This window comes from Theropithecus gelada, chromosome 2 (genome assembly GCF_003255815.1).
Source record: "Theropithecus gelada isolate Dixy chromosome 2, Tgel_1.0, whole genome shotgun sequence".
NCBI lineage: Eukaryota > Metazoa > Chordata > Mammalia > Primates > Cercopithecidae > Theropithecus > Theropithecus gelada.
In genome coordinates this window covers 49,457,617-49,478,957 of record NC_037669.1, presented here as the reverse complement: position 1 = coordinate 49,478,957, position 21,341 = coordinate 49,457,617, and the positions used below count along the sequence as shown (strand labels likewise).

The window sequence follows — 21,341 nt, the reverse complement described above, 5'->3', positions numbered from 1 at the left end:
GAAAGAGGGAGGAAGGACCTGTGGGGCTGTGCCTTTTTAAGGTTCACGGGCATTATCTTTCCCTTGGGGATTGTAGATTGTAGATTGGCTAAGTTACAGAAAACAGGAATGAAAGGGGAAACTTATTTGCATGACTCTGGTGTTGACTGTTAGGTTTTATTATGATCTGCAGTTTGGAATGTTGTGGGCTTTGGGTCAATGAGACGAGGAACAAGCAGGCCATATGGCAAACAGCCACACAGCAAGGGGAAGTTTTAACTATGCCAAGGGTGAGAGGCATTTCAGAAACTTATGTCAAACCTAAGGATGAATGCTGAGGCAGCAACTATATTAAATAAATTTATGACACATGTGTCCTATGGCACCATACACAACTCCTTTACCCTAAAAATTTCCCTTTGCTTCCACTTTATAATCAACAACTCCCCTCACTACCAGCTGCTGGCAGTCTAATCATTTTCCATCACTATAGTTTTGCCATTTCCAGAAGTCATATGAATGGAATCATATAACATGTAACATTTTGAGTCTCGCTTTTATCACTTAATAGAATGCATTAAGATTCATCCATCTGGCCGGGTACAGTGGCTCACACCTATAATCCCAGCACTTTGGGAGGCCGAGGTGAGCGGATCATGACGTCAAGAGATCGAGATCATCTGGCCAACGTGGTGAAACCCCGTCTCTACTAAAAAATACAGAAATTAGCTGGGCGTGGTGGCAGGCTCCTGTAGTCCTAGCTACTCTGGAGACTGAGGCAGGAGAATCTCTTGAACCTGGGAGGCAGAGGTTGCAGTGAGCTGAGATCGCGCCACTGCACTCCAGCCTGGCAACAGAGTGAAACTCCATCTCAAAAAAAAAAAAACAAAAAAAGATTCATCCATCTTGTTGAATCAATAGAAACAGTAGCTTTTTCCTTTTTATTGCTAAGTAGTATTCCATTATATGAATGTAATTACAGTTCAGTTATCTATTCTGTCATTCAAGGATATCTTGATTGCTTCCAGTATTTAGTGATTATGAAGAAAGCTACTATAAACATTCACATACAGGTTTTTCAGTTCACTTGGATAAATATCTAGGAGCTTGTTTGCTAGATCATATGATAAATCTGTGTTTAACTTTGGAAGACAGTATGTCAGTTTCTTTTTTCTTTCTTTCTTTCTTTTTTTTTTTTTTTGAAATGGAGTCAGTCTTGCTCTGTGGCCCAGGCTGGAGTGCAGTGGCATGATCTTGGCTCACTGCAACCTCTGCCTCCCAGGTTCAAGCAATTCTCCTGCATCAGCCTCCTGAGTAGCAGGGATTAAAGGTGCCTGCCACCACGCCCAGCTAATTTTTGCATTTTCAGGAGAGACAGGGTTTCACCATATTGGCCAGGCTGGTCTCAAACTCCTGACGTCAAGTGATCCACCCACCTCAGCCTCCCAAAGTGTTGAGATTACGGGCGTGAGCCACCGCCCCGGCTTTGACAGTTTCTTATAAACTGAATGTGCCATTTTGCATTCCCACTAGTAACGAATGAGATTTCTTGTTCCACATCACCAGGCTTTGTTGTCAGTTTTCTGGATTTGGGCTATTCTAATATATGTGTAATGCTATCTTGGGGTTTTAATTTCCACTTTCCTATTAGTTTTGATGATGAGTATCTTTTCACATGTTTGTTCGCCATCTGTATATCTACTATGGCGAAGTGTCTATTCCAATCTTTTGCCCATTTTAAATTATGTTGTTTTCTCATTATTGAGGTTTTAGAGGTCTTTACAAATTCTGGATTAGATCTTTTATCAGAATTCTGACTTGTAAATATTTTCTCCCACACAAATATTTATGGCTTATCTTTTCATTCTCGTAGCACTTTTTCCTTTCTCTTACGAGTCAATAGTTTTTACTTTTAATGAAGTCGAACTTACTGATTTTTTTCTTTTTTTAATAATTTCAACTTTTATTTTAGATTCAGGGTACATGTGCAGATTTATTACTTGTGTATATTGCATGATGCTGAGGTTGGGGGTATGATTGATCCTGTCACCCAGGTAATGAGCATAGTACCCAATAATTACTTTTTCAACCCTTATTCCCCTCCCCACTCTATCTTCTGGTAGTCCCCAGTGTCTATTGTTGACATCTTTCTGTCATTTTTGTCTTTACCATATGTTTTTGGTGCAATATCTAAAACCTTGTTGCCAAACCCAAGGTCAGGTAGCCTTTTTTTTGAGACAGAGTCTCACTGTGTTGCCCTGGCTGGAGTGTAGTGGCACGATCTCGGCTCACCACAACTTCTGCTTCGTGGGTTCGAGTGATTCTCCTGCCTCAGCCTCCCGAGTAGCTGGAATTACAGGTGCCCGCCACTACACCTGGCTAATTTTGGTATTTTTAGTAGAGATGAGGTTTCACCATGTTGGCCAGGCTGGTCTCGAACTCCTGACCTCAGGTGATCCACCTGCCTCAGCCTCCCAAAGTGCTGGGATTACAGGTGTGAGCACTGTACCTAGCCTTTTTTCTATTTTTTAAAAGATTTTTTATAATGTTGCATTTAATGTTTAGGTTTATGGGCTATTTTGAATTAATTATTTTGTATAAGTTGTAATAAGATGTAAATATCCTTTTTGGCATGGATACATATTGACATACAAATTTTCCATCACCATTTGCTTAAAAGACTATCTTTTCTCCGTTGAATTACCTTTGCACCTTTGTAAAAATGTAGTTGGCTATATTTGTGAAGGTCTTTTTTAAGACTCACTATTGTATTCCATTGATCTATGGACCGTATCCTTCCTCCGGTATTACCCTGTATTGATTGTTGTAGTAAGTCTTAAAGTCAGGTAATATGAATCCTCTAATTTTGTTCTTCTTTTCCAGAATGGTTTGGCTATCCCAATTCCTTCTCTTTTCATGTAAATTTTAGAATAAACTTTATATATTTATAAAAAGACCTGGCTAGCATTTTGATTGGGATTGTGTTGATCAAACTGGGGAGAATTGAGTCTTAACAATATTGAGTCTTCCAGTAAATGACATGGTGTTCCTTTCCATTTATTTAACTCTTCTTTCGTTTCTTTTATCAGTGTTTTGTAGTTTTTCACATACAGATCCTGCATATATTTTGTCATGTTTATATCTAAGTGCTCCTTTAATGGGAGGGGCGATGATAAATGGTATTGCTTTTTAATTTGGGATTTCAGTTGCTCATTGCTGGTACATAGGAATACAGTTGACTTTTGTATATTGACCTTGTGTCTTGTGACCTTACTGAAGCAACTTATTTTTTAGTTCAAGAAGGTTGAGTTTTTTTATTAGTAGGTCTTTGTTTTGGGGATTTTCTTTTTTTTTTTTTTGTAGATTCTTAGCATTTTCTAGACAGTTATATTACTTATGAATAGAGAGTTTTATTTCTTTCTTTGTCTTCTGTATGCTTTCTATTTATTTTTCTTGCCTTAGTGCACCAGCTAGTACTTCATGTTGTTAAATAGGACTTGTGAGAAAATATATCCTTACTTTGTTCCAGATCTTAAGGGAAAGCATTCATTCTCTCACCGTTAAATGTGATGTCAGTTATAGGTTTTTCATAGATACCCTTCGTTAGTTCAAGGAAGTTTCCTTCATTCTTAGTTTGAAAGTCTTTATCACGAATGAATGTTTCATTTTAGTAAAAACTTTTTCAGCATCTATTGATATAACATCTGGTTTTTAAAAATGTATTTGGACTTTTGATATGGTAAAATACACTGATTTTCACATGTTTAACTAGTCTAGCATTCCTAGGATGAATCCCACTTGGTTGTGATATATTAATTATCCCTCTTATATATTGCTAAATTTGATTTGCTAAGGACTTTTTCCTTTTATGTATTACTTTTTAAAAGGAAAAGCAATACATAATTAACTTGCAGAATACTACGACGTGGAGTGTGAAAAACATCTGCTGGCCAGGCGCAGTGGCTCGTGCCTGTAATCCCAGCACTTTGGGAGGCCGAGGCGGGCGGATCACGAGGTCAGGAGATTGAGACCATCCTGGCTAACTGAAACCCCGTCTCTACTAAAAATACAAAAAAATAGCCGGGCGTGGTGGTGGGCGGCTGTTTTCCCAGCTACTTGGGAGGCTGAGGCAGCAGAATGGCGTGAACCTAGGATGCGGAGCTTGCGGTGAGCCGAGATCGTGCCACTGCACTACAACCTGGGCGACAGAGCGAGACTCCGTCTCAAAAAAAGAAAAACATCTGCTTTGGAAAGCTTGATTTCTTTATTACTGCCTTCCTGAAATTCACTCTTTTTCCACATTTCATACTTTGGAAGATTGGATATATATAAAGTTAGGACTTTAGATAAAAATCCGAGTCATTTGGAAAATTGTACATTTTTTTAGGTAAACATTTGACAAAAATGTGAGATGATTCTCTTTTCAGACATATATTTGGCTACTTATTTTATATGTGTGTTTTAGACCCTGATGTGGTTTGGCTCTGTGTCCCCACCTAAATCTCATGTCACATTCCCCGAGTTGGAGGAAGGGCCTGGTGGGAAGTGATTGAATTATGGGAGCCACTTTCCCTTTGCTGTTCTCATAATAGAGTTCTCATGAGATCCAGTTGTTTCAGAGTGTGTAGCACCTCCCCCTTCTCTCTTTCTCTTTCTCTCTCTCTCTCTCTTCCGCTGGCCATGTGAAGATGTGCCTGCTTCCCCTTTTGCCTTCTGCCATGATTGTAAGTTTTCTAAGGCCTCCCCCACCATGCTTTCTGTACAGCCTGTGGAACTGTGAGTCAATTAAACCTCTTTTCTTCATAAATTACTGAGTCTCACATATGTCTTTATAGCAGTGTGAGAACGGACTAATACGGCTGCCTTATTCTTTGAAATTGATTTTTTTCTCATTTAGACATTTAGACTGTTTTAATGTATTAAATTAGCTTTTTTTTCTCTCTCTCTTTTTTTTGGTGATGGAGTCTTGCTTTCTCACCCAGGCTAAAGTGCAATGACACGATCTTGGCTCACTGCAACCTCTGCCTCCCAGGTTCAGGCGATTCTCCTGCCTCAGCCTCCCGAGTAGCTGGGATTACGGGCGCCACACCCAGCTAAATTAGATTATTTAATATACCTTTTGATCATTCATTAATCATTTTCAAGTGACTGGGGAATTGGGATATATTTAATCCAGAATAGAAGCTTTAAAGAATGACCTCCCAGGGAGAGTATAGTTATGATTTTGATTCTGATGATGACTAGATTTTGATTTTTCAAAATCCCCTACAGGGATACATGTAATCAATCATCAAAAATTCTGTTCTAGTGAATATATGGATGTTAATATCATGAGTGATAGGTTTAACCCAGATCCATAAAGGGAAGAGATAAGGTCACAGCTCGCTCACTCAGAGGGTGAGGGAAAGCATTCTGCTGATGCCATTATTTCTCCTTCCAGAATGCTACCTAGGGAACTGTTGTAAGTTTACGCCGACAGCTGGGTAATAGAGGATTGCTGTGTTGGGAGGTCAGGATTAAGGTGGTCCTTTCATAGTATAAGCATTCACTTCTACCTAAGTTAATGCAAACTTTTAGATTATGCATAAATTAAATAAATATTTTCTAACCTTTCCCATACATTTAAAGCAATTAGGTTCCAGGAACAAGGGGTTCTAAGGCCTCACCATCCTACAGTAAATAGAAGATAGGCAGCTTGAAGTCCTACAGATAATTCAGTATGAATGTTGAAGATAGAAAAGATACTATAGTGTGCCGGGCATGGTGACTCACGCCCATAATCCCAGCACTTTGGGAGGCTGAGGTGAGCGGATTATGAGGTCAGGAGTTTTTTGAGACCAGCCTGGCCAACCTGGTGAAAACCTGTCTCTCCTAAAAATACAAAAATTAGCTGGGCATGGTGGTGTGCACCTAATCCCAGCTACTTGGGAGGCTGAGGCAGGACAATCACTTGAACACGGGACCAGACATTGCAGTGAGCCAAGATTGCGCCACTGCACTCCAGCCTGGATGACAGAGCAAGACTCTGTCTTGCGGGGGGGAAAAAAGATACTATAGTGTTTAAGATTGGTTGGTTGGTTTGAAGAGACAGAATCTTGCTCTGTCAGTCAGGCTGGAGTGCAGTGGTGCAATCATGGCTTACTGCAGCCTCAAACTCCTGGACTCAAGGGATCCTCCCATCTCAGCCTCCCAAGTAGCTGGGACTACAGGCACTTGCCACCATGCCCAGCTAATTTTTAAGTTTTTTTAGAGATGAGATCTTACTATGTTGCCCAGGCTGGTCCTGAATTCCTGGCCTCAAGTGATCCTCCTGCCTCAGCCACTCAAAGTGCTGGGATTATAGGTGTGAGCCACTGTACCCAGCCTGGAGTTTTGTCTTTTTTTTCCTAATTTTTGTTTTGTTTTGTTTTGTTTTGTTTTTTTGAGATAGGGTCTCCTTCTGTCACTCAGGCTGGAGTGAGGCTGGAGTGCAGTGGCAGGATCTCAGCTCACTGCAACCTCCACCTCCTGGGTCCAAGTGATCCTCTTACCTCAGCTTCCTGAGTAGCTGGGGCTACAGGCATGTGCTACCACGTCTGGCTAATTTTTGTATTTTTTTTTGTAGAGTTGGAGTTTTACCACATTGCCCACGCTGGTCTTGAACTCTTTTGCTCAAGCGATCCACCTGCCTCGGCCTCCCAAAGTGCTGGGATTACAGGTGTGAGCCACTGTGCCAGGCCTTTTTTCTTAATTCTTATGTAAAATTTAAAAATATTTAGATCTGGCCGGGTGTGGTGGCTCATGCCTGTAATCCCAGCACTTTGGGAGGCCGAGGCAGGCGGATCACAAGGTCGGGAGATCGAGACCATCCTGGCTAACACGGTGAAACCCTGTCTCTACGAAAAATACAAAAAAAAATTAGCCAGGCATGGTAGCGGGCGACTGTAGCCCCAGCTACTCGGGAGGCTGAGGCAGGAGAATGACATGAACCCGGGAAGCAGAGTTTGCAGTGAGCCGAGATCGCGCCACACCACTCCAACCTGGGCGACAGAGTGAGACTCAGTCTCAACAACAACAACAAAAATTTAGATCTATTTCTATAGGATAGCCTCTAAAAAGTGGACTCTGATTCAAAGGATATAAATATACTTAAAGATTTTGAAGGCTGAGCACGGTGCCTCATGCCTGTAATCCCAGCACTTTGGGAGGCTGAGGTAGGTGGTTTGCCTGAGGTCAGGAGTTCAAGACCAGCCTGACCAACATGGTGAAACCCTATCTCTAGTAAAAATAGAAAAAATTAGCCAGGCCTGGTGGCAGATGCCTGTGATCCCAGCTACTCAGGAGGCTGAGGCAGGAGAATCGCTTGAACCCAGGAGGCAGAGGTTGCAGTGAGCCAAGATCATGCCACTGCACTCCAGCCTGGATAATAAGAGCAAAACTTTGTCTCAAAATAAGTAAATAGATAAATAATAATAAAGATTTTGAGGCCGGGCGCGGTGGCTCAAGCCTGTAATCCCAGCACTTTGGGAGGCCGAGACGGGCGGATCACGAGGTCAGGAGATCGAGACCATCCTGGCTAACAAGGTGAAACCCCGTCTCTACTAAAAAACTACAAAAATCTAGCCGGGCGAGGTGGCGGGCGCCTGTAGTCCCAGCTACTCGGGAGGCTGAGGCAGGAGAATGGCGTGAACCCGGGAGGCGGAGCTTGCAGTGAGCTGAGATCCGGCCACTGCACTCCAGCCTGGGCAACAGAGCAAGACTCCGTCTCAAAAAAAAAAAAAAAAAAAAAAAGATTTTGAGACAAGATTTTGAAACATCGTTTACCCAAGAGAAACAAATCCTTTATGTTAATGATGACTTATCCAAGAAACACTATTATGGGTGAATGAAACTATAATTTGGAACAAAGTATATTTTCTTAAAAATGCATAATAATGCATCATATGCATATAATTTCATTATAATGCAATACATGTGTTCTACTGAAGGTGTAAATTGACAGAGAGGAACCTAACCGTTTAGAGGTCTACTGCAAGATTCAAAACAGGAACCCAGTAGGTACTCAGGATATTTGAATCATAGATTCAAATATTGGAAAGCTGAGACATGTCTCAACAGGATTCAGTCTGTCCCCATATTTAGATTTCTGTATTTGTGTGTTTCTGGAACATTGATTTGCCTTACAATAAGGTGTTTTATGTATAAAGAAAAACATGGTTCATGCTGCATATTAAATATTCCCTTTTCCGATTATCCTGTTTTTATCACTCTAGAATCAAACTTTTATAATGATAGTTATAACTTAGTCTTGGCAAATCAAATTCAAAATTCACCGAAATTACTTTTTGACCTGAAATCAAAAACAAATTAGTTTACTAATTTGTAAAAACATCTTTGTTTTTACTTCTCTGAAACAAATGAAGATAGCTGGATTTTTTTTTTCTTTTAAGAGATCAAAACATGATTAAACATCTCGTATCTATCTTAAGCTGCTCAGAACCCCATATCTTTTCTTTCCATTATGTTTCCTCTGTTAATATTTGGCAAGAAGGATTTTATAAGTTTAATATGTATACATGATTATAGTCATTTATTCTCATTAATATGAATATAAGTAATGGACTGGTTCTGTGGGAGTTTTTTTATATGATATCAGAGCGTAAATGATTCATAATTGCTATTTGAGAATCTCATTCCATAGGTCTTTTACTCGTCTATAGTGTTGTCAGATTTGGGGGATTTGCTTGATTTTTACCCAGATTCCTTACTAGTATATTTTAAACAAGTAGGGTAATTATTATTATTATTATTATTATTATTATTATTATTATTATTATTTTGGTGGTTGGGGGGGTGGTAACTTTTGTCAAGTATTTGTTTCCTTATTGACAACTCATTGGGTTGTTGTGGAAATTCAATTTTTAATTTTTTTTTCCGGCAGAGTCTCACTCTGTCACTCAGGCTGGAGTACAGTGGTGCAATCTCATCTCACTGTAACCTCCACCTCCCGGCTTCAAAGGATTCTTGTGCCTCGGTCTCCTGGGTTCAAGCACTTAGCCTTCTGAGTAGCTGGGATTACAGGTATAAGCCACCACGCCCAGCTAAGTTTTGTAGTTTTAGTAGAGACGGTGTTTTGCCACCTTGGCCAGGCTGGTCTTCAACTCCTGGGCTTACGAGATCCGTTCGCCTCGGTCTCCCAAAGTGCTGGGATTACAGACGTGAGCTACCCCACCTGGCCCAAAATTCAAATTAAATAGCACCTAGTACAGCTCTTGGGTACATAGTAGCTGCCATAATGATTTATGAAACATTTTTATGAAGTTGTACATAAAATTTAATTAGCTTCCTGGTTGGCACTTTAAAAAACAACAAGGCCGGTTGCAGTGGCTCACGCCCGTAATCCCAGCACCTTGGGAGGCCGAGGCAGGTGGATCACCTGAGGTCAGGAGTTTGAGACCAGCCTGGCCAACATGGTGAAACCCTATATCTCCTAAAAGTACAAAAATTAACCGGGCGTAGTGGCTAGCGCCTGTAATCCCAGTTACTTGGGAAGCTGAGCCAGAAGAATTGCTTGAACCCAGGAGGCGGAGGTTGTAGTGAGCCGAGATAGCGTCACTGCACTCCAGCTTTGGCAACAGAGCAAGACTCCCTCTCAAAACAACAACAACAACAAAAGAAACCAAATCTCATCCATTTACCCATATGTAGCAGGCAAGAACTGAATGGCAAGATACCAGGGAAGTGGCATGATGACATGGCTGTTTATTTCAATACAGTTTTGAGACACAGGAAGTGTGGAACCTGGCTTTGGGTTTGCCACAGAATACTAGGTCTCTGTAGGTAATACGGGTAAAATTTCTTTAGGTGTATGTAACATGACCTACTTGCTCAGCTAAGAGTGCTGATTAAGTCCACGTTTTCCTAGTTATTCAAAATAATATATTTCTAAGTCTTATCCTGTGTGAAAATGGTTTAAAGTTGATTTTTCTTCAAGTTCTCTTCATAGATATTTCCAAGGACTTTCCTGGATTGTATTCAGTTTACAGGGTTCTTTCTTAGTTATTACTATAGGAGAAAAGTGTGTTTCTGCTACTGCAGGACATGGGTGGGAAGGAGTGAGTATGAACAAGTGACACATCAGAGCCCAGGGGATGTGGGAAGGAATGGATCTATGCAGCTGTACAACCTGATGATAAGGGGTTGGAATCATGTTGGGTGAGAAGAGAATCCATGGTGCAGTGAAGTTGCCTAGTGTGGAGTTTCAGAACCCAAGTGAAATGAGGATGACATCTACACCAGGGAAGTGGTAGCTGCAGAGATAGAAGATTGGTTACATATGGAAGGAGGGGGATTGATTAAATAAATACAGTAAGGGTGATGAGAGCAGGTTTCTCATGGTAATAAGAGAAGAGAGTTCCAGATATGGAAAGGAAGAAAACTACAATAAGCCTTGTGGTATTAGATGGGAATATTGTGGTTGTTTCCATTTTAAAATATTTTAAATTATTGAAGTTATTTATAAATAATTTTGAAACAATATAGCTTAAAATGAAGGTATATAAGTTTATAAATGGAGCCAAATATTATGTATATACTCCTGAAGTGTTGCCAGACTTTGCTGAGCTTTGAAAAGAACCATATGATTTATAAGATGATCCTAGAAGCTTAACAAAAAAACTTTGGCTTTGAAATTTTCAGCTATACAAATGGAATATTATGAAGTCTAAAATTAAATCTGAATAGGTCTGTTATACACAGAAGCTGTTTTAAGCACATAAGAGAAGCTTTTAAAGAAAGGTCATGGAGAGCATCAGAACATAGTCTGTAGGCTACCAGGGTCTGCCTGATAAAGTCAGATTACAGTTTTGGTGCTGAGCTTCCTGGTATCCAAAGCAAAAAGTTGCATAAGGGGATTTAACTTTAGGTCCATGGATTTCCTCGGATTATATGCAAATTTGCATGTATGTGAATTTTTTCAGGAGAAAGAATGCATAGTTTTCATTAAATTCTCAGAGGGGTTTGTGATGCAAAAAAATGGTGAACCATTTTATTTATATATATGTAACTGAGGGGACTCGGAGTTTATTTTTAGAAATCCTTCTGCAGCTTACATTAATAGAGCATATGTTGCCTAATTAAATGTAGGTTTTAAATCAGTCTTCATATATATGAGGAATTAACATTGTATTGAATACCTTTTATATGCCAAGAAGAAAAAGTACTATTATACATTGATTCATTCTCACAGCAATGATTTATTCTCCCAACAATGATACAAAGTAATTATTATCCTGTTGTGCTGATGAGGAAACTGAGATTGGGATTAAAAAGATTGCCCAATGTTGCATAACTAGCAGGAGGCCAAGTAAGGTAGTAGGTGTTCTTTCTGCTCCTCTACACTCTTATCTCTAGTGGAGTGCCTCCTATGTTCAGGGCATTGCACAGGGTGCTGGTGATGTAATATTGAACACAACAGACTCTTACCCCAACCTTGAAAAGAATATAGGGGAATTAGGTATAGGGAATTTTAAATTATTGAGAATGCATTTATTTCAGATATTCCTTATGTTAGTCCATTTGCTCTTTTAAGAATGCTAGCAATGCTTTATTGTATTTCCTTAAGCCACCCAATACCCTTAGGGGAAAACACCTATTATTCAAATGTACAAGTGAGGCAGAGTATAAATGTGACTTGGCTCATTATCACCAAGTTTACTTGCAGGATCAAATTTAGAACCATGGTTTGTAATACTTTATATTACACAGTAGTGATCAGTCTGCATAGTTAAAAAAATTAAACCAGGTCGAGGCACGGTGGCTTACGCCTGTAATCCCAGCACTTTGGGAGGCCGAGGCAGGCGGATCACAAGGTCAAGAGAACAAGACCATCCTGGCCAACATGGTGAAACCCTGTCTCTACTTAAAAAAATAAAAAATAAAAAATTAATTGGGCGTGGTGGCGCATGCCTGTAGTCCCAACTACTCAGGAGAGTGAGGCAGGAGAATCACTTGAACCTGGGGGCGGAGGTTGCAGTGAGCTGAGATCACGCCACTGCACTCCAGCCTGGGCAACAAGAGAGGGACTCCATCTCAGAAAAAAAAAAAAATTAAACCAGTTTTTAAAGCTATATGTGTATTTATTAATTTTTCTCTAAGTGTACTTAGTTCCCCCCTGCCTCCCTTACAGGGATTTAAAAAGAAAAATAGAAAAAGGAAAGAGGTTCAGGCCTGGGTACAGTGGCTCATGTCTGTAATCTCAGCACTTCGGGAGGCTGAGGTGGGAGGATCACCTAAGGCCAGGTGTTTGAGACCAGCCTAGGCAACAAAGAAAGACCCCATCTTGCTTTTTTTCTTTTCCTGTTTTGTTTTTGTTTTTGTTTTTGTTTTTTAAGTGGGAATCTCACTCTGTTGCCCAGGCTGGAGTGCAGTGGCAAAGTCTCGGCTCCCAAGTACCTGGGATTATAGGCAGGTGCCACCAAGCTCAGCTAATTTTTTTATATTTTTAGTAGAGACGGGATTTTACCATGTTGGCCAGGCTGGTCTCGAACTCCTGACCTCAGGTGATCCACCATGCCTGGTCCCATCTTGCTTTTTTAAAATGAGAAGAGATTCAGCTGTGTCTATTTAAAGGCTTCTGTCTCTCTCTCCTTTGGGAAGGACATGCTTTGTGCGGCTGAAATGGAGAAAGAATGGCTAAGATCCTTAGGATCCAGAATATCTGGCAACAAGCCCTAGAGGCTACAATCATGACTATAGACGAACAACATTTCCCATCAGGGCATTTGCTCTGAAGGGGAGGATTCTTGTGGAAACAAGTAGGCTTAGAGAAATGCAGAGCTACTCTTGGCACAGGCTGAACTGCGGAGTGAAGCACTCAGTTTAGCGCTGCGAGAAGCTGTTGGTGTTATTCTATGTGCTCAAGAGAAGGTATACAGTTGGTGTAGGATATGACAACAAAATGTTTTATAATCTCATCATACAAACCCAAGAGAAGAGTGAATTTCAAGAAGTGTGAGTGCATGTTTAAAATTGTAAGGAAATTTTTTTCTCTTTGTTTTTGTACTTTTGAATAAAGAATGTTCCTAGTAGATAGCAGTGCCTCCAGCAATGGTAGCTGATACCTTGAAATCTAGTTTAATTTCATTTAGCACATGACAGTGCAGTGCGTGTCTTATAAGAAATTTTATTCTCTCCATTATTACTCAATTTGTCTACATCTTCCCTTGAAATTGCTCTATTATTGTGTGATAATGGAGAAGTCTCTTAAACTTTCTGAACTGAATTTTTCCTTCTGTGGAGCAGTGAGGAAGATTCTTGATATACTCTAATTGATTAACAAAAAGCATCATAATTGTTCAAGGCACAGATAGGCTTTGTAAGCTGAAAACCCTGGATTTGAAATCCTTCTTTATTACCTCTCAGCTTTGTTAACCTTGAGTAAGTTTGTCATCCTCTCAGTTTCATCTTTGAGTGAAGGGTGATAGTAATTATAACTGCTTCCTGGAGCTGTTTTGAAGATTGTATCAAATATATATGCAACTCTTTGTATATAATAACATGCTAACATTATATATTAAATATGTATGATTGGAAATCTTCGTGATGATAAGGAAGGTGATATATATGTGCGTATGCATGCTGTTTTCTTTAGAAAGTGGTGACATTATACTGGGCACAGGTGTGTGTGTGCTTGTAGTTCCAGCTACTTGAGAGGCTGAGGTGGGAGGATCACTTGAGCCTAGGAGTTTGAGACCAGCCTGTGCAACATAGCAAGACCTCATCTCTTAAAAAATAATAAAGGCTGGGTGCGGTGCCTGACACCTGTAATCCCAGAGCTTTGGGAAGCTGAGGTGGGAGGATTGCTTGAGCCCAGAAGTTCGAGAGCAGCCTGGGCAATATAGCGAGACCCTATTTATGTTAAAAATAAAATTAGAAAAGGAAAAAGAAAGTAAAAGAAAGTGGTGAAGTTAAATGGGTTGTATTAACTTAAAACTACTTGATGTTTCTAAAACCTACGACAACCAATCTTTTTGACATCCTCCTATGTCCTCCCTTGAAATTGCTACCAGAGCTCCTTGACCTCTAACTTGGTGCCAGTATTAGAGTTAAAAGGTGAAATTGTAAAGTTCAGATATCTTACCAGCCATGTAAACATCTATTTTGCATCTAACTTGGTACATGGAACACAATATTAGAATTAATCCAGAAACTTATATAATTTCAAAGAAAGTCTTTTAAAATCATACTCTTAGGTGTCACTGAAATTAAAAAGGCTTTTTACTGTGGACAGCTTCATTAGATACTATGATGACTGTACTCTTTTTGTTTGTTTGTTTTAAACAAGTGTACTTGGCAAATGACACCTACCAGAATGAAAAGAAATTTGATTTTTTTTAAAAACAGTGAAGTTAGTTTTAAAAACTTGAGTGGAAAATGAGTTAATATCAAGCATGTTATGACTTGAGTTAACTTTATTTTTGAAGTTCTGGGTCAAGAATTTTTTCTTTAGCAGGAATGGACATTTTGCAGATAGATTAGCTAATTTGCCAGCTGTTACAACCTTTTTAGTAAGTAAAATAAGTCGTAAATTGTTTAGGATGAAGAGACCTTTTTTTATCCAAAATATCCAAAAGAATCCATGGTTCATTGTAATATAACAATTTTTTTTTTTTTTTTTTTTTTTTTTTTGAGACGGAGTCTCGCTCTGTCACCCAGGCTGGAGTGCAGTGGCCGGATCTCGGCTCACTGCAAGCTCCGCCTCCCGGGTTTACGCCATTCTCCGGCCTCAGCCTCCCGAGTAGCTGGGACTACAGGCGCCCGCCACCTCGCCCGGCTAGTTTTTTTGTATTTAATAGAGACGGGGTTTCACCGTGTTAGCCAGGATGGTCTCGATCTCCTGACCTCGTGATCCGCCCGTCTCGGCCTCCCAAAGTGCTGGGATTACAGGCTTGAGCCACCGCGCCCGGCAACAATTTTATCAGTATTTCTAATTCTGGTATCAGTCATGCATATTCCATGGTGCCATTTGTGTAATGTTACTACAACCCTATCTTGTCACTTTGTGATTTAATTTTTTTGCTCTGAATACTTCACATAAACATATAGAGGAGTAGCTGCTTAATTCCACAGATTTACCATAGGAGATACCATGGAGTACAGATGACACTTTTCTACAAAAATGGTCTTTTATGGAATGTTTAATTCCTTCCCTATCCCAATCCCTCTAGAATTCTCAATTGATCATTAAATTCAGATGTACAAATTATGAGCAAATCCTCCCCCAGAGACTTGGTTCAACCAAGAATTTTTTCTTTGTTTGTTTGTTTTTTTTTTTTTTTTTTTTTTTTNGTCCCAGCTACTCGGGAGGCTGAGGCAGGAGAATGGCGTGAACCCGGGAGGCGGAGCTTGCAGTGAGCTGAGATCCGGCCACTGCACTCCAGCCTGGGCAAGAGAGCCAGACTCTGCCTCAGCCTCCCGAGTAGCTGGGACTACAGGCGCCCGCCACCTCACCTGGCTAGTTTTTTGTATTTTTTAGTAGAGACGGGGTTTCACTGTGTTAGCCAGGATGGTCTCGATCTCCTGATCTCGTGATCCGCCCGTCTCGGCCTCCTAAAGTGCTGGGATTACAGGCTTGAGCCACCGCGCCCAGCCGATGAATTTTTTCTTAAGAAGCTTCAAAGATGAGGAAACTGACAAGTGAGACTTGTCTATGGAAATATTTCATGGAGAAGTGACTTTTTAAAAACAGCTTTTTGAAATATAATTCTTATACCATACACCTCACCCATTGAAAGTATACAGCCCGTGGCTTTTAGTAGATTCACAGAGTGCAACCATTACTACAATTTTAGAACATTTTTATTATCTCAAAAGGAAACCCCGTACCTGTTAGCCATCACTGTCCAATCTCCCCATTATCTCCCGGCCTTAGGCAACTACTAATCTATTTTCTATCCCTATAGATTTGCCTGTTCTGGACATCTTCTACAAAGAGAATCATATAATATGTTGTCCTTTGGGGGTGGCTTCTTCCCAGAAACAAGTAACACATGGTCCTTTGGATCTGGCTACTTTTATTTAGCACATTGTTTTGAAGGTTTATCCATGTCGTAATACATTTCTTTTCTTACTGCAAAATAATATTCTTTTATGTGGATATATCACATTTTATTTATCCATTTATCAGTTGATGGACATTTATGTTGTTTCTACTTTTTGGACAGTATGAATAATGCTGCTGTGAATATCTTTGGAAACATATGCATTTATTTCTCCTGGGTGTTTACATGTAGGAGTAGAATAATCATTTAGGGAATTGCCAGACTGTTTTCCAAACATGCTGTACCATTTTTCAACTAGCATTATATAAGGGTTTCAGTTTCTGCACATTCTTTTTTTTTTTTCTTTTTTTTTTTTTTTTATACTTTAAGTTCTAGGGCACATGTGCACAACGTGCAAGTTTGTTACATATATATACATGTGCCATATTGGTGTGTGCTGCACCCATTAACTCATCATTTACATTAGGTATATCTCCTAATGCTATCCCTCCCCTCTACCCCCTCCCCACAATAGGACCTGGTGTGTGACACTCCCCTTCCTGTGTCCAAGTGATCTCATTGTTCAATTCCCACCTATGAGTGAGAACATGCGGTATTTGGTTTTCTGTTCTTGTGATAGTTTGCTGAGAATGATGGTTTCCAGCTGCATCCATGTCCCTACAAAGGACACGAACTCCTCCTTTTTTATGGCTGCATAGTATTCCATGTTGTATATGTGCCACATTTTCTTAATCCAGTCTGTCACTGATGGACATTTGGGTTGATTCCAAGTCTTTGCTATTATGAATAGTGCCGCAATAAACATACGTGTGCCTATGTCTTTATAGCAGCATGACTTATGATTCTTTGGGTATATCCCCAGTAATGAGATGGCTGGGTCAAATGGTATTTCTAGTTCTAGATCCTTGAGGAATCGCCACACTGTTTTCCACAATGGTTGAACTAGTTTACAGTCCCAAGTTTCTGCACATTCTTACCAACTTTTATTATTATCTGTCTTTATAGCCATCCTAGTGGGTATGAAGTATTATCATATTTTTATTTACACTTCCTTGATTGTTAATGATGATGCTGTGAGCATCTTTTTATCTGCTCATTGGCCATTTGTAATCTTCTTGGAAGAACTGTCTGTTCATGTTCTCTTTCCATTTTTTAATTGGATTGTCTTTTTAATAATGGCTTATAATTTTTTATATGTTCTGTGTACAAATTCCTTATCAGATATATGATTTGCAAGATTCTTTCCTCATTCCGTGGTTTTATCTTTTTACTTTGTTAATGGTGTCCTTTGAAGCATAACAGTTTTTAATTTTAATCATATCTATTTTTTTTCTTTTGTTGTTTATGTTTTTGGTGTCATGTCTAAGAAACCATTGCCTGTCCTAAATCAAGGACCAGGAAAAAAGCAAACGAACAGACTCATTGACTAATTCAAGGTAAAAAGATTTACATCCATGTTTTCTTTAGGAGAGTTTTAGGTTTAGGTCTTTCATCCAAAAGATCAAGACTATTCATCTTTTCCCTGTGAGTTATCTTGACAGAGGAAGTGATTCTTCAGCATTGTCTTTAAAGGAGAAATGTAAATAGCGGAAATGATAACATTCCAGTCTGGCTTCTAGATAAATTATGTGAAGTATGTGAGATTAAGATAAGATACTTGGATCAGAGAGGTGTTTGCCTGTGGTGTATATAAGTCAGAGTTAAAATATGGAATTACAGAATCAAGTTGTAGTGGTAGAAGTCTGTTAAGATGTAACTGATTTTCTCAACCTCTTCTGTCAAAATAAGTTGTGGAATCTTCAGTGATTATAATAAGTGTGTGGAGAAATGGAGAGAAGTTTAAGTATATGAGAGCTGCTCTAAATTTATAAGATAAAGCCAAAAGAAAGCAGTTAAAGCAGAGATCGAGCTTAAAAAATGTAATTTATGATTTTATTTCCTTAAAATAAATATAGCAGCACAGAATTAGAGACAATTAACTCAGTGGCAAAGTAGTAGAAAGATTGTTAGTGAAGAGTCAGAAGTCCTTAGTTCTAATTGTAGTCTATATTAGGTATGTGACCTTGAATAAATCATGGCCTTCTGAATGGTAGCTTGCCTTTACTGAGGCTCTAACATATGCAGGATTTTTGCAAGCCTCGATCATCTCTTTTGTAAAATGGAGATAATGTCAGATTACTTTGGAAACTTTTTTTTTTTTTTTTTTTTTTTTGAGACGGAGTCTCGCTCTGCCGCCCAGGCTGGAGTGCAGTGGCTGGATCTCAGCTCACTGCAAGCTCCGCCTCCCGGGTTCACGCCATTCTCCTGCCTCAGCCTCCCGAGTAGCTGGGACTACAGGCGCCCGCCACCTCGCCCGGCTAATTTTCTGTATTTTTTAGTAGAGACGGGGTTTCACCGTGTCGGCCAGGATGGTCTCGATCTCCTGACCTCGTGATCCGCCCGTCTCGGCCTCCCAAAGTGCTGGGATTACAGGCTTGAGCCACCGCGCCCGGCCTACTTTGGAAACTTTTTAAAGAGCCATACATGTAGAAGGGATTATTATACTTGAAATTTGGAAATTATTCAGTGCAGTACTACTAGTAGCAGCTGATAGTACATATATCTTTACTCAAAACAATTATGTAAGGGATGCTGTATTCTTGTTTTGAAGAAGAAGAAACCAGTTTTCAGTGATTGTGAAAGTTATACTGTCATAGTCAACAGAGCAGTGATTCTAATCCTGTTCTTCCTAATTTCTTTATATCATCATGATTTTTGCTTGAAGGATAATAGATCCTGGTGGATAGGTATGGAAAGGGAATAGGACACTAGCAATGAGACTAAAATTATTAGACATATTAGACATATGAAAGCTTTAAGTATAATTGCAAAGGGGCAACGAGTCCTGAGATTGGTGATCTCAGAGGTGAAGTGGAAGAGTGCCATATGTTAATAAGGTTAAAGGTATATGCTATCTGATTAACTTACAAGTACCAGAACTAGATGTTGTAAAGCCCAGTCAAATAATAGGTTATCTGTGTGTGTGCTAGAATCTTTGTTCAGGAGTGAAAGGAAAGACAGAAGACCGGTGAGGTAATGAAGTCACAATGGGGAGCTGAGGTAAGTACAAGAGGCCAAAATAAATTACAGCTTGTAGAGATAGGTAGACTTTGCTTTGAACTATGAGAAAATCATTTCTTAGAATTAGTTCCCATATTTATACTCTTTGAAGACTCTTGTCACCCCACCGATAAAGGGCCTGTGGTTACTTTCCCAATGTCTTGGAACTAAGCTTCTCTTGAGTACTTTATAGCTCTGATCTCAGCTCTTTGCATACTTCTCACCCTTCCCGTGGTTGAGTTGAGAACTCCCATGAGTTAGGAAACATTATTTGGGAATATATGCCTAAGAGTCATAACAGAAAGGAAGTACAGAAAAGAGCAGAACAATTTTTATTTCTTGATTTATCCTATGCCATTGCCTTTTCAATGACGAGTTCAAAGTTTAAGCTTTACTCGGGCTACTAAGTTATCAAGCAGTGGACATGCTTCTCTTGGATAGAGCTGAGGTGTGGAGATGTCGTCAGCTGGCACAGGGGAAGCAAAGAACTTTGAACTCTAATTCTGATTAGCAAACTTGCAATTTCTGCATAGAAGTTCATAGTGATTGGTATCTAGGAGAATACATCTGAGATGGAAGTATGGAACAGGAAAGGTAACTAGTATATATTGGGCCCAGGCTCCATAGAGTGCAGTCTGAAACACGTGCAGACTAGGAAGTCTTCAGAGATCACAAAGACCTGAGCTGTTCTCATTTACACTGCTCTGTTTCTCTAAAATGGCAGGACTGGGATTCAGAAGAAACAACTGAGTTGAGAAACATTATTTGAGAGAAAACTAATGCTGTATGCTAATCTTGCATGTAAGTGCTTGTGTACTTAATAAATGATGAGGAATAGCAAAAGAGGGAACCAAAAGTAAGAATCTTAAATCTAATTTACCCTTTTCCTATGTAGTATTTAAGATCAGGGAATCTGAAATTAGACTCCTCAGGTTTTCACAATATTTCCTTCTTTCATTAACTTATGCAACAGGACATCGAACCTGTTTGGTGTAAAGGAAACTAATAGTAGGGGAAAAAAAATTAGGCTGTTTTACATGGAGATTATATACTAATTGCCAGACTGCTTGCCAGTGAGTTCAGTCTTGTATTGTGTGCTGACCAACTTGGGACAAAAATGGAGATACTTAATATTTGGTAATAATATGCTAAGGGACCTGCTCCTTATCTGTTGCCTAGACTGTCTCTCTTCCAGTATCAAGTCAGGTTACCAGAAAGCTACAGGCTTAAACTGTGTTCCTTCAGCTCATGTAGAAACTCACTCACTGAACTATGATTTTATAAGCCGGTGGTTATTGTTATAGATGGTTATAAGAGTCATCTGTGGGCCGGGCGCAGTGGCTAACATAATCTCAGCGCTTCGGGAGGCTGAGGCGGGTGGATCACTTGAGGTCAGGAGTTCTAGACCAGCCTGGCCAACATGGTAGAATTCCATCTCTACTGAAAATACAAAACTTAGCCAGGTGTGGTGGTGCATGCCTATAATCCCAGCTAGTCAGGAGGCTGAGGCACAAGAATCTCTTGAATCCGGGGGAGGCTGCAGTGAGCCCAGATCGTGCCACTGCACTCCAGCCTGGGAGACAGAGTGAGATTCTGTCTCAAAAAAAGAATCATCTATGAAGGATGTCTTTTCATCTGTAAAAAAAATAATTCTTAAAGATTTTAGTTAGGCTGGTCATGGTGGCTCATGCCTTTAATCCCAGCAGTTTGGGAGACCAGGGTAGGTGTGTCTCTTGGGCCCAGGAGTTTGAGACCAGCCTGGGCAACATGGCGAAACCCCATCTCTACAAAAAATACAAAAATTAGCTCGGCATGGTGGCGCCTACCTGTAGTCCCAGCTAGTCAGGAGGCTGAGGTGGGAGGGTCACTTACCCAGGTGGCGGAGGTTGCTGGGAGCTGAGATTTCGCCATTGAACTCCAGGCTGGGTGGCAGAGTGAGACCCTGTCTCAAACAAACAAACAAACAAAAAATTTAATTATTAGTTCTTCTTATATAAAAGCCCACGTGTAAATTTCTCCTCCAGTTGAGATAAATTCTATTCTTAAACACTTTTTTTTTAATCGCTAATGAAAAAAAATACAATGAAACCATCCTATCTCCATTTTTGCTTTGGTTGCTAGAAAACTCAAAAGTGTTCACTTGCAGTAGCTAGCCTTGGTTTATGTTTCTAGTTCAGTTGTCTGCTTCCCTGTCTCCCATTATAACTTTTATTCTTTAATTGT

The 21,341-nt window shown here is 39.8% G+C and overlaps 1 protein-coding gene across 13 annotated transcripts in view; it reads left to right on the top strand.

Moving 5' to 3' along the window:
* TMCC1 (transmembrane and coiled-coil domain family 1) overlaps positions 1–21,341 on the top strand; it is a 251,753-nt gene that overhangs the window by 137,411 nt on the left and 93,001 nt on the right. The window lies entirely within an intron of this gene.